Source organism: Bos taurus, chromosome 15, assembly GCF_002263795.3.
Source record: "Bos taurus isolate L1 Dominette 01449 registration number 42190680 breed Hereford chromosome 15, ARS-UCD2.0, whole genome shotgun sequence".
NCBI classification, from domain to species: Eukaryota; Metazoa; Chordata; class Mammalia; order Artiodactyla; family Bovidae; genus Bos; species Bos taurus.
Window position 1 is genome coordinate 14804016 of NC_037342.1, and position 14134 is coordinate 14818149.

Genomic DNA, 14134 nt, shown 5'->3' on the forward strand with positions numbered 1-14134 from the left:
TCCAGTAGTCATGTATGGATGTGAGAGTTGGACTATAAAGAAAGCTGAGTGCCGAAGAATTGATGCTTTTGAACTGGAGAAAACTCTTTAGAGTCCCTTGGACTGAAAGGACATCAAACCAGTCAGTCCTAAAAGAAATCAATCCTGAATATTCTTTGAAAGGACTGATGCTGAAGCTGAAACTCCAATACTTTGGCCACCTGATGCTAAGAATTGACTCATCAGAAAAGACCCTGATGCTGGGAAAGATTGAAGGCAGGAGGAGAGGGGGAAGACAGAGGATGAGATGGTTGGATGGCATCACTAATTCAATGGACATGAGTTTGAGCAAGCTCTGGGTGTTGGTAATGGACAGGGAAGCCTAGTGTGCTGCAGTCCATGGGGTTGCACAGAGTCGGGCATGACTGAGCAACTGAACTGACTGAGACCTCAGTTCCAATCTGGTTTCAGCAAATTTTCATTATTTGACTTTGGACAGTTACTACTTAGCTTTTGTGAGCTTCAGTTTCTTTGTCTATAAAATGGGGCTAATAATTAACATTTAGCTCAGGAATTATTTGGACTCATTAAAATTTAAACCACATAGCAAACTTGTCTTTCAGGGTCACCATATTCTGACTTCCACTTACTTTTCCAATCTTTTCTCCAGTCTCCCTTCTCCACCCCCACACAAACTCAGTTGCAGCTGCACAGATCACACCTGAATGTGCTTTGCACATCCATCCTAGTGGCTTTGGCCCTATAGTGTCTCTAATCTGGAATATTCCATTGTCTGTGTTTAAGACTCAGCTCACATCTTACCTCTTCTATGAATCCTTCTTTCACAATCCTTACTTTGATCTCCTGGACAATTTCTGATTGAATACACTTACCATCTTTTATTGGATTTTTGCTTTCTCTCATATCTTGTGTCCCCAACTATATCACATTTAAACCTCTTTGCCCCCCTCACCCACCCAGTATCATACTGGAGTATATGGTACCATCATTGAGTATATGGTACTCAATGAATATTTGCTGAATGCTTTATCTTGTTTCTGATTCCCTCATAGCTAAGTTGATAAAGAGTCTGCCTGCAGTGCAGGAGACCCAGTTTCGATCCCTGGGTCAGGAAGATCCCCTGGAGAAGGAAGTGGCAACCACCCCAGCATCATTGCCTGGAAAATCCCATGGGCAGAGGAGACTGATGGGCTGCAGTCCATGGGGTTGTAAAGAGTTGGGCATGACTGAGAGACTAACATTTTATCTTCTTCCTAATCACTTGTTATTGGGTAACACTGAAATCCTACTAGCAAAATTTTAAAAGAGGACCTACCTCTCTAGCTCTCTAACTCCCACAAAAGTCTGTACAGCTGGAGTTCAGGCCTGTCTTCTGCTTTTAAATTTGCAATTGGAAACATATGGTGATTTGGAAGCCAGCCATTTTTTTTCTTCTTTCTTTTTTTCCCCCTCTCTCTAAAGAAACCTTTAAAACCTCACTAAATATGTCAAAAAACAGCAATGAAAATGTCAAAAGATTGTAATACTGCTTATTGCAAAACACACACACACACCCTTGCTGGTCTGTTTACAGAGTTCCAAGTTGAAAAAAAAACAAGTACTAATTTTAGATTTTGGTTTTTTCCTTTAAGTCATAATAAGAAAAAAACACAAACATCAACTGAAACCCCAGTGAACAAAACCTCTTAGTCATACCCACCAGGCACTTTCAAAAACCAATTTTCAAGAGAAAAGATTCTAATTCTTAGGTCACTGAATCATGAATCCTGCCACCCTGATGAATAGAAGGAATTGAAAGCACCACTAATGGAATCTTGTGGTCTAGCCTTGGATGGGAAAGTGAAAAATGGGAGCCATGTCTTGCATGCTGTTTTCCTCACCTCACTGAAACCCCTACAGTGCCTGGATCCATAGATCATAACCCCAGAGGGAATGAGCCACTTTATTTCTCATTGACAGCAATGCCAATCTTTTGACATCTCAAAAATCATCAAGGCAATCAGTATTGAATCGTGTATTGAAATTTTGACTTCCCTTGGGAGATCACCACCCAGCACAAATGAGTTGTTCCTAACAAAGTCCTGACTTTCTAAATATTTTGGTAATAATATCTCAGTTTTCACTGCAGGGATGGGAGACAAAATGGAGGAAAAAGGGTGAGCATTTCTCAATTGTCTTGCTTTCTCTAGGCAGAATTCCTGACTTCTAGGAACTGGGGTCCCCAAAGCAGTGATGTCTTTCCCAGAATATCTCAGGAGACTGACATCTTCAGGCCATTTAGTTCTGCTTCCTCTGTTCCCTGATTGATTATAAGCATCAGTAAATGTTTTGAAGCCAAGGCAAACAGAACCTTCAAAAAGATTTTTGTGTGTCATATGATCACTGTCCTTTATGTCTTTATTGGAGCAACTTTTTTTTTTTTTTAAACTGTAATCATTGGGACTTCAGTGATCTTTTTTTAAAATATAAATTTATTTATTTTAATTGGAGGCTAATTACTTTACAATATTGTATTGGTTTTGCCATACATCAACATGAATCCTCCATGGGTGTACACGTGTTCCCCATCCTGAACCCCCCTCCCGCCTCCCTTCCCACGCCATCCCTCAGGGTCATCCCAGTGCACCAGCCCTGAGCATCCTGTATCCTGCACAGAACCTGGACTGGTGATTTGTTTCACATATATTATACATGTTTCAATGCCATTCTCCCAAATCATCCCACCCTTGCCCTCTCCCACAGAGTCCAAGATCTCTATCACTAGCCAAACCATTATTCAAGAACCAGCCAAATTTCAGATTCTTTTTTTTTTTTTTTCAAGTTGTGGGAAACTTTTATTTGTCCAGTTTTTACACTTCTGTTTTATTTTATTTTTATAAAAACGTGTATTAATTTTGTTAGAAATTTTTTTTATATTCTGATTTTTTTTAAATTTTATTTTATTTTTAAACTGTACAGTATTGTATTGGTTTTGCCAAATATCGAAATGAATCCGCCACAGGTATACATGTGTTCCCCATCCTGAACCCTCCTCCCTCCTCTTTTTGAGACCTTCCTGACCATCTCAGTCCTCCAGGAGGCTTCTCTCCTCTCAGCCCTTAGAAACCTTGATCATCCCTCCTTTGTTATTCACTATCAGCTTCATTCTTTTTCATGTGGGTAAGACTTCTTTTCCCAAACAAACTGATGGTGTCTTGTCTTATTTTAGTATGGTGTTTAAGGAAACCACCCTGCCCTAGACATGACATTGAGCTAGTTACATAAACTCCTGTGCCTCAGTTTCTTCATCTGTAAGATGAGGATAATAATAGTATCTAATTTATAAAAATATAATGAATATTAAAGGACTAAATGGCTGTGAAGTGCTTGAAACAGGCCTGGGAAATAGTAAACACTAAATAATGTTTATGTGAACTTGCTCAGTACCTCTTACAGCAGTCTATACCATAATTTATTAGTTCATCTAACAAATATCTATGGTTTGATCCCTGGGTTGGGAAGATCCCCTGGAGAAGGGAAAGGCTACCCACTCCAGTATTCTGGCCTGGAGACTTCCATGGACTGTGTAGACCATGGGGTCGCAAAGAGTAGGACAGGACTGAGTGCCTTTCACTTTCACTTTTCACTGTATACCTACTACATTTTAGAGACTGTGTTAGGAGCTGGCAATGCAGGGATGAAGATGACTGACAAATTCATGGAATTTATTATCTTGACAAACAGACACGATAAACAAGCAAATACTATAATGTAATGAAATAAAATATAATGTAATTGAGTGTGATTTAGGGTAATGATGCTGGTTTTGAAGAGGAATAATCAGGATAGAAGACAAAGTGTGGTGGGGGATTGGTGTGGGCTGGTGGACAGAGGTTTGTTTTAAATGATTGATTGGAGAAGGAAATGGCAACCCATTCCAGTACTATTGCCTGGAAAATTCCGTGGATATGGGAGCCTGGTGGGCTATAGTCCATGGGATTGCAAAGACTTGGACACAACTGAGCGACTGCACTTTCACTTTAAATGATTGATAAGCACTCAGTTATCAGATCTGGAGAAGAAGTTTCATTGATCATCCGTTAGAAAGCTTGAAGCTATACATGGCAAATTGATTTCTGAAAATCAAATTAAAAATAAGACCATAAAGAATAAAGCAAAGTGGTAAAAATTGGCCAAATCTGTGCTGGGTAGCACATCTCTTGACTTTACCTGCCCTCTTCCTTTAATTCTACTTTCTCAAAGTAGGCTCACTTGTCATAGCTTCCCAGAAATGTACAGTGAAATTTAATCAGTGATTCAATGTCCAGAACTTTCCTTTCATTCCTCCACCACAATGCACCAGTCCTATGGAAGGGGATTTTAGAGGAGAATGGATACATGTATATGTATGGCTGTCTACCTGAAACTTTTACAACACTGTTAATAGGCTATGTTCCAATATAAAATTAAAAGTTTTTAAAAAGCAAATAAGAAATTTTTAAAAGTTTCCTAAAAATAAACTGAAATTTGAAAAAAAAAAAAAAAAACCAGTCCTAAAGCTCCTTCTCCCAGGCTTCCTGTTCTCTGGTTGTCAACATTGGAACAGATTATCTCCTAAAATAGTCCAGAAATGTTTTCTAGTGGTGCTTATGTGTAAAAGAGGAAAAGGTCTGTTGTTTTTAGGCTATATTCTGGCTTTAATGATGGTTTTCTGAAAATATGGTCTCAAATCAAGAATTTGTCTCATGATAGGAATTTTATGGTAGCAGAACTAGGGGAAGACATCCTAGGGGCAGGTAAGACCTCATGATATAGACTGCAATCTTGCCCTGGGAAGTGTATTTTTGTGCCTAATTATGATTCTGGGTACAAACCTTGGCTTTGCCAATTCTTGCTCTGTGATCATCAAAAATTAACTTTTCCCTCAGCTTTCTCAGGCAGAACCCACCTGCCAATGCAGGAGATGTAAGAGATGCAGGTTTGATTCCTGGGTTGGGAAGATTCCTGGAGGAGGGCATGGCAACCCACTCTAGTATTCTTGCCTGGAGAGTCCCATGGACAGAGGAGCCTGGTGGGCACAGTCCATGGGGTCACAAAGAGTCAGACACGACTAAAGTGACTTAGCACACTGCATACACAGTCAGCTTTCCTATCTGTAAAACGGAGACACTAACAGTACTACCATCTTGGGTGTTTTTTTTTTTTTAATTTAAATTTATTTATTTTAATTAGAGGCTAATTACTTTACAATATTGTATTGGTTTTGCCATACATCAACATGAATCTGCCACAGGTGTACACGTGTTCCCCATCCTGAACCCCCCTCCCACCTCCGTCCCCATACCATCCCTCGGAGTCATCCCAGTGCACCAGCCCCAAGCATCCTGTATCCTGCATCGAACCTGGAATGGCGATTCATTTCTTATATGATATTATACATGTTTCAATGCCATTCTTCCAAATCATCCCCCCCACCTCCCACCGAGTCCAAAAGACTGACACTAACAATACTACCATCTTGGGTTTTTAATGAGGCTTGACTGAGTTAGTAGGCTTCCCTGCTTGTTCAGTGGTAAAGAATCTGCCTGCCAATGCAGGAGACATGAGTTTGATCCCTGTGTCTGGAAGATCCCCTGGACAGAGGTATGGCAACCCACTCCAGTATTCTTGCCTGGGAAATCCCATGGACAAAGGAGCCTGGAAGGCTATAGTCTATGGGATCAAAAAGAGTTGGACATGATTTAGTGACTAAACAACAAGATGAGTTAATACAGATACTATGTTGGGTACAGTATTTGGTATATTTCAAGGGCATAATCCCATCTTCCAAAAATTTGTTTATGCAAATACAAAGTCTTTGACCTAAAGATAGGTAATTACACAGCTGGTCCTCAGAATGGAGCTTTTGATAGCAAATATGAATATGGTTTCTTTCCTGACCCTGGGAAGCAAACAGCTTCTTTAGGCTGGGCACCTTGCAATTGTGGTAGATGTGTGTAAGTTGATTCATAACCATAGCATGTTGTGTTTTGTTTGGTGGCTTTAAACTAGTCCAAAGAAAAGAGTCTGACCCATCAGAGGAGCTAGGTTATCAATTACAGAATACTTTTTTTAACTGAGAGAAGTTCAAGGGAGGGGGTTATGAGAAAGACAATGCTAAGGAATGCTCCTTGCCTCCCGTAAAGGTGTAGTTTAGCATTATATGAGAGAGCTGACAGCCAGGGTTCAAGATAGCTCTGGAGAGAAATTAAGAAAAGATTGTGCTTTGGGTAACATGGTATGGATGGGAATAAGAAACATTCTTTCTCTGAAGGGTGTCTGGGAATTGACTGAAGCCCCCAGGACTAGAACTGGGAGAAGGCTTGTTACTTTCCAGACGATCGAGAGCCATCCTGGTCCTTCTCTATGTGAAAGGAAACCAGAGCTTTCAGGAGTTCAGTGAGGACCTCAGCCTGCCACTCATCCTGAGATGGTTGTATTTCCTTTAACAGAGCCACCTCTCAAATCAGTTTGCAGGTGCTGCTGACAGAGAGGAGATTGCAACATGAACAATGGAATTCTGGGAGCATAATCCAATTGTGCTTTGTGTGAATGGAGTTCCCTGAAGATGGGCAAGACAATAGGCTGTCTTTAAGTTCTTTCTCAAATTACATTGCTTGTATTGCTCCTAAGAATCAGTCAGTACAAGTACTGTTTCATTAGTTAAATGGTGTTTGCCATGAAATGAGTTAGCGATTCTCAAAGTGTGATGTCTGGGTCATCTGCATCAGAAATCATCTGGAGTACTTTTAAAATGCAGATTCCTAGGACCCACTTGGATCTTCTGATTCCATGGGAAAGAAGCCCAACAATATGTTTTTCGAAAGAACACCAGCTTATTCTAGGATGCATTATAGTTTGAAGTCCAAAGAGACAGATATTGTTAACATCAGGGACATTAGAGTGAATTAAAAACAAAATGAATCAGAAAACATGAGTAAGACAGTTTGGCACAATTACCCCTCCTTTTTGGAACTTTAGAAGTTCACTCATCATAGATTTTTTTTCTTAGGTCAACTCCTACCACTAGTTTTTGGTCACTATACAATTTAGGAAATTATTTCTTTCAAATACACCCTTCTATAACCTAAAAGCTGGTATGGATGGAAGAGAGCCATTAAAAGAGGAGGATCCATTGCAGAGACAGGAGTTTAGATCGACGAGAGCTTAGCCACAGTCTGATACAGACCAGAGCAGAAATATTTTCCATTTCTTAAGTAGGAAATAAACAAACAAAAAAGAACAAGACTCTTTTTTAAAAGCAGCTGCTGAATGTCATGCTTAAGAACGTTCCACATTGCCCTCTCTGTGATATTGGTTCAAGACAGAGAGCGCAAGTTCCTTCTATTCCTTCTCTGTTTGGTGAGGAAGGGTCAACTTCAATCCTTCTTGGACTCTGGGTCTGCGGTGATGCTGTGATGCATCACCTAGATTCCCCTTTGGGGATGACTAACTTACTCTCCCAACTGATGGGGAGTATGGCTAGTGGAGAGCCCCAGCATCTCTGATTCCCTTATGGGGATTCCCTCTGCTAAAGAGAGCTGCCTGGCTGAAAACTGCCCTTTCCCAGAGTGTCTCACATCTCATGATGGATTCCAGTGGAAATATTAAAGCTCAGCCTCCCTGCTCCAACTTGGGACAAAAGAAAGGTAATTCCAGCTTCAGAACTCCCCATAGGGTTGACTGAGACCTCCAAGGAGACTGAATCACAGCTCAACTTCTCCCTCCTTCAGTGCTTCCTTCTCTTCCTTTCTACAGGTGTTGATTCCAATAATACTCCATAATGAACCTCCTGCAAGCTAAGCTCCATCTCAGAATGTGTTTCCTGGGGAATCCATCCAAGGCTTCTCTTCTGTGTGGTCAGAGAAGGATTAGGTCAAAAGCAAGGGGGTGAAGACTTCCCTGGTGGTTCAGTGGTAAAGAATCTGCCTGCCAATGCAAGAGACTTGGTTTCAATCCCTGATCTGGGGAGAACCCACATCTGGGGAGACCCCACATGCCACGGGGCCTGTGTGCCACAAGTATTGACCCTGTGCTCTGGAGCCCAGGAACTGCCACAACTGAGTCCACAGGCTGCAGCTCCTGAAATCTGAAGGCCTAGAGCCATACTCCACAGCAAGAGAGGCCACTGCGCTGAGAGGCCTGTGCACCACAACTGGAGGATCACCCTGCTTGCCACAGCTAGAGAAAAGACCTCACAGCAACAAAGACCCAGCACAGCCAGAAATAAATAAGATAAACAAAATTATTTTTTTAAAAAGAGTAAATAGGTAAAAGAAACTCATTTATATATATATTTTCCCCCCATAGCAGTCTCTGATCCTGGAAGTACATAGCATTCAAAGTTCTTTGGTCAATGGAAGGTTCTATCCTCTGAGGAAAGGTTGATTTAAATTTCATTCTTAACATCAAATTATGTGAATGATATCTTTAATCACAAAAAATCTTACCCTAAAAGACTTGCCTTATGAATTTCACCCAATCACCAAGCATATTCCCCAGAAAAATTTAGGTATTTGTTAGAGCTACTAAATTAAAGGTGGCAGGGTTCCTTTTTACCAGGAATAAAACAGAGTTTCCTTGGTTGATTGTTCAGTTGATTGATCCATACACTCAAAAGATGTGCTTTAGATGCCTACTATGTGACAGGCACTGATGTAAGCTTTGGAAACCAAAAGTGTTGTTGTCTTGGAGTCTGTTTTCTAGGTGGGAAGAGTCAAAAAATAAATACACATGCAAATAAATAAGATGATTTGAATTAGTGATAAATGCTATGAAGATAATAAAACAGGATAAAATAATAGCAAACTATTCTGAGCAAGGTTTGGCTATAGGGAGAGGTACTTTAGACATATTCATCAATAAAGTCTAGGATGGGGAGGCAATATTTGAGTAAAGTCCTAAGTGGGAAGATTTGGGCAGAAATAAGTGCAAAGGTGCTCAGTTCAGTTCAATCACTCAGTCGTGTCCGACTCTGCGACCCCATGATTCACAGCACGCCAGGCCTCCCTGTCCATCACCAACTCCCGGAGTTCACTCAGACTCACGTCCATCGAGTCAGTGATGCCATCCAGCCATCTCATCCTCTGTCGTCCCCTTCTCCTCCTGCCCCCAATCCCTCCCAGCATCAGAGTCTTTTCCAATGAGTCAACTCTTCGCATGAGGTGGCCAAAGTACTGGAGTTTCAGCTTTAGCATCAGTCTTTCCAAAGAACACCCAGGACTGGTCTCCTTTAGGATGGACTGGTTGGATCTCCTTGCAGTTCAAGGGACTCGAAAGAGTCTTCTCCAACACCACAGTTCAAAAGCATTAATTCTTCTGTGCTCAGCCTTCTTCACAGTCCCACCTCTCACATCCATACATGACCACTGGAAAAACCATAGCCTTGACTAGACGGACCTTTGTTGGCAAAGTAATGTCTCTGCTTTTCAATATGCTATCTAGGTTGGTCATAACTTTCCTTCCAAGGAGTAAGCATGGGACTAAACTTAAAGAAAAAAAATGCCTAGAATAGGGAAAAAATTGGGGACTAAGATAAGGTCAGTGAAGAGGGCAAAGTCATGGTGAGAATTCTGGATTTTATTTGAAGGTCAGCATGAGACTGATAAAATCTTAAGCAGAAGAGTGGTAATCTGATTTACATTTCAAAATCAGATAACCAGCTTCTGTGAGGAAGATGTATGATAAGGGAGCAAGAAAGAATCAAAGCCACCAATGAAGGGAGAGTTCCAGGAGCCTGGTGTAAAATGACGGCTTGCACCAAGGTAAGATCTGAAGACGTAAAGACAAGAGGGGGGGTTCAGGATGGTTTCAGAACTACAGCCGACATGAGAGTGGTTTGGAAATAGTGTGTGAGGGAGAAAAAGTTAAAAAGAATTGTGACTGTTAGGTTTTCAGCCCAAGTGACTGGGTGGGTTCTGGTGCCATTTTCTGAAATGTAAAGACTGCATTTGAATTCTCCTCTGAATGATTAATGTGTTTCACCCTGAGCAGACATTGTCTTTTTCTGCCAGAAGCATGGACAGAGACGATGCTGGATGTTTCATCCTTCTAAAAGCCTCACCTGCTGCCCCAGGGGCATTGTATAGACACCGCAGAGAGCCAATCTGCACACTTGCCAGAATCTCTCCCCAAATTTGTTATGCTTCAGTGTTCCAGGACACTTTATTATAAATGAATAGCTAAAGGCAAAGTATAATTAGGGACAAGGGTAGTGGGGCATGCAGAGTTGGCACCACTTTGAGCGTAGCATCACTGTATAGGTGCCAGGTCCTTGTAACACTAGCTTTACTGCCCAACTGCCAAGAGGTAACCCCTCCCACCACTCATCCCGATGGGCAGGGGCAGGCAGGCCAAACAAGTAGGATAGTTTCAAGATCCCAAACTGAGTGATACGTATGCCAATCATGGACCCAACTTTCAGCAGGCGTCAATAAGGAATAGATGATTAATTGGTCCAGTCAGATTCAAATGTTTCTTCTAACGATAGCAGTGAAAAATAGCGTTTCAATTGGAATTTCATTAGATTGATTGACTAGTAGAGATTTGAGAGTCCCCAGTGTTTATTTAACATTAAGGCATTTTATCTCATGGAATTTACTACCTTAACTGTGGGAAGTTTTTAGGTTTTATGGCTGCTTTTTGTTGTGGTGGTTCTTAGATGTACCTTTCCTCTAGGCTACAGTTACTGGGAGTCTTTTTTCTATTTTCCTCTTATCCTTCACATTTTGTACAGCACTGGGTTTGATTACGGAGAAGGCAATGGCACCCCACTCCAGTACTCTTGCCTGGAAAATCCCATGGACAGAGGAGTCTGGTAGGCTCCAGTCTGTGGGATCGCTAAGAGTAGGACACGACTGAGCGACTTCACTTTCACTTTTCACTTTCCTGCATTGGAGAAGGAAATGGCAACCCACTCCAGTATTCTTGCCTGGAGAATCCCAGGGATGCGGGAGCCTGGTAGGCTGCTGTCTATGGGGTCGCACAGAGTTGGACACGACTGAAGCAACTTAGCAGCAGCGGCAGGGTTTGATTAAGTTTTCTCTTTTTCCATTGGGGTTCAAGCCTGTGCATAAGACTTGGGGATATACTAACTCATTGTTTTTTCTTTGTACCCTGATGCCCTTGTTTCATGCTACCCCCTGCTTTTTTAAACCATTTTTCTCTTCATTTTACCTTTATATGAAAATCTTTGGGAACTGCTTGAACATAGCAGAGTTTACATCATGCATACATTTATATTCATATATGCATTCATATCACTGCTCTCAAGAATTTATTTTCTTTTTGAACCCTACAGAACAGGTCATGAGGCAGGGGGTCTTTCTAATGGAAAGCCACGATTCTCAAGCTGGGCTGTGCAGCAGTATTCAGTGAAAACATATGAATTCTTATGAGAACAAATCAGATTTTCTGGCGTGTCAGTTTTCACTGCTGATTTTGAGGATATCAATTCATATTTTAAAAGAAATAATACATTAAAATGAAAGGTTTTCAAGAATTTTGAAAGTTCAGTATGAGCCCTATTAGGGTTTGTGGGGAAAAAATATTGCTTCATTCCTCACTCCTTAAAGTTTCCTCTTACTTAGATTCTTTTATTCACAATAAAAAGGAAATTTCATGATCTCAAGAGACAAAGAAGAACTCTGCCCTTTACCAAAGGTAGGATTTTTTTTGGAAATGAAAGTGGTCTGGATTGCTGAACTGGCATAGTTCCTTTGGTCTTCGTGTTCAAAAAGGTCTTGGTGTTCAAAAAGGCTTGTCACAACCTGTCGGCCAGCACCATGGGTATAACTGAACAATGACTTTAAAGAGCAAAGAGGTTCTGACCTCTGTTTAAACTTTCTTTGAGGTAGGAGAGGTCATCTTAAATGACATCCAATCATAACTTACCATAACTCTAAAAGAAGCACACATCAGAAAATAAAGATGATTGCTAAATAAAAAAGATTTTAGCAAATAAACACTTTTGGAAATCATATATTCTCTTTATGTAGCTATGCTTTAAGAGAGAGAGTGTCTTAGTTTGAGTTCCTCCAAAAGTCATCTCTGAAGCAAGCATTTGGATGCTGGTAGTTTATTTGAAAGGAGAGCTTGGGAAACACGTAAGAGAGTTGGGGAGTTAGGCAATGAAGATAGAAACGCCAAAAAAGGGTATGCTAATGAGTAAGTTTCCACTAGTTCAGCTGGGGCTCACCTCCTGGGTTCTCTAAAGGACTGTGTGTTAATTTGACTCTGCAAGAAGCAGATTTCAAGATGGAATCAGATGTACCAGAAGAAGAAAATGCAGTACCACTGGGATAGAATTTTTAATGGTACTTGATTAAGAGGGCTGGAATGAGAGATTGGGAAAATAAGAATTCATTGATTTGGGAACACTTTCTTGGAACCTGGGATTTAGCATCTTCAAGAACCTCAGGGATGGGACAACCTTGCTGCTAGGTTGGCTCTCAGAAGCTTAGAGAAAAATGACGAGTGACATATTGAGTGAAGTACCAGCGCCTGTTTTAACCTGGTCAAGGGTATAGGAAGAAACAAAGAGGCATGGGTATATTTTATGAAGTTAGAAAACCCCAGAGGATTATGCTTCCCAGGAGTGACCAGAGGACACCACTTTTGTCAAGGCCACCGGGAATGTACAGGTGAAGGGGCGGCAGAACCGCTGAGAAGGGGTTGCCGTCCTCTGCGGGCCCGGGCTGATGGAAGACAGATGATCACAGAGCTTTAACAGCCAAGGGAACTACGTGGTCTCCAAATGGACCAGGTGGCAGCACTTTATTAACAGAAGCTAGGAGGACACTACCATGGAAGTTTGAGACCCAAGGAGTTGTGGAGATAGTTAGAAGAGCTTGGGATTCCTAGGGGCAAAGTAGGTGGGCAGCCTACAAAGATGTCGGTAAACATATCATCAGAAACAAAATGAAAGAAGGAAGGAAAAAAGGAAAGAAGGGAGGGAAGATGAGGGAGGGAAAGAGAAAGAATGAATGAGTGAATAAATGAATGAATGGGGGAGCAGAAGACTTACTGAGGGTGTTCACCCCAGTAAAAAGTCATGATCCCAAGCTGAACCAATTTTCATTTGGGAGCTCCTTAGTTGAAGAGAAGACCAGGTCCCCAGGAAGGAATGCCCTGTGATATCATGGCATATATAAATTTTAATGATTCTCCAAATCTTCCCCCTTAGTGACTGATGGCCATTTGTTCAGGTGACAGTACTCTGAAGAAATGGAAGTACCTAGACATTCTGAGGACTATTGGACACAGAGCCTGAACTGGTATCTATAGCTGGTGACCCCAAATACATTATGGCCCCTCTGTTAGAGTGGGGACTTATGAGAGCCAGGTAATAAGCAGTCCTGGTTAAAATCTGACCTCCAGTGGACTCATTGGAATCAGGAACCCACCTAGTGGTTGTTTCCCTTGTCCTGGAGTGTATAATGGAAACGGATGTACCTAGCAGTTGGAATAGTCTCTATGTTGGTCTTTGGCTTATAGCAGGAGTCCCCAACCCCAAGGCCATGAACCAGTATTGGTCCATGTTAGCAAAGGGCTACACAGCAAGAGGGGAGAAATGGGGTGAGCTAGAGAAGCTTCATCTGCTGCTCCCCATTGCTTCCCATCACTTGCATTACCGCCTGAACCATCCCCACCCCCCACACCACTCCCCATCCGTGGAACAATCGTCTTCCATGAAACTGGTTCATGGTGCCAAAAAGGTTGGGGACCACTGGCTTGTAGGATAAGAGCTATAAACTCTATCCACTATGTTGGATAAAGCAAACAGATACCTCTGAAACTGCCCTTGGCCCTGGCCAAGACAGTGAGTCAAAAGCAATAACACATCCGTGGTTGCATGAAAGTGAAAGTGTGCTACTCAGTCATGTCCAACTCTTTGCAACCCCCTGGACTGTGGCCCTCCAGGGTCTTCTGTTCATGGAATTCTCCAGGTAAGAAAACTGGAGTGGGTAGCCTTTCCCTTCTCCAGGGGATCTTCCTAACCAGGGGATCAAACCTGAGTCTCCTGCATTGCAGGCAGATTCTTTACCATCTGAGCCACCAAGGAAGATCATGGTAGAGATAATGCTACCATTAAATAAAGACCCATAAGATGCAAGAT

The 14134-nt window shown here is 41.7% G+C and overlaps 1 long non-coding RNA gene across 1 annotated transcript in view; it reads left to right on the top strand.

The window, feature by feature from the left end:
- LOC132342302 (uncharacterized) overlaps positions 1 to 11996 on the top strand; it is a 41943-nt gene extending 29947 nt beyond the window's left edge. Inside the window, exon 3 of the long non-coding RNA XR_009490620.1 lies at positions 7777 to 11996. This is a non-coding gene — a long non-coding RNA (uncharacterized lncRNA). The remainder of the gene's footprint in view (positions 1 to 7776) is intronic.
- Positions 11997 to 14134: the final 2138 nt, after the last annotated feature.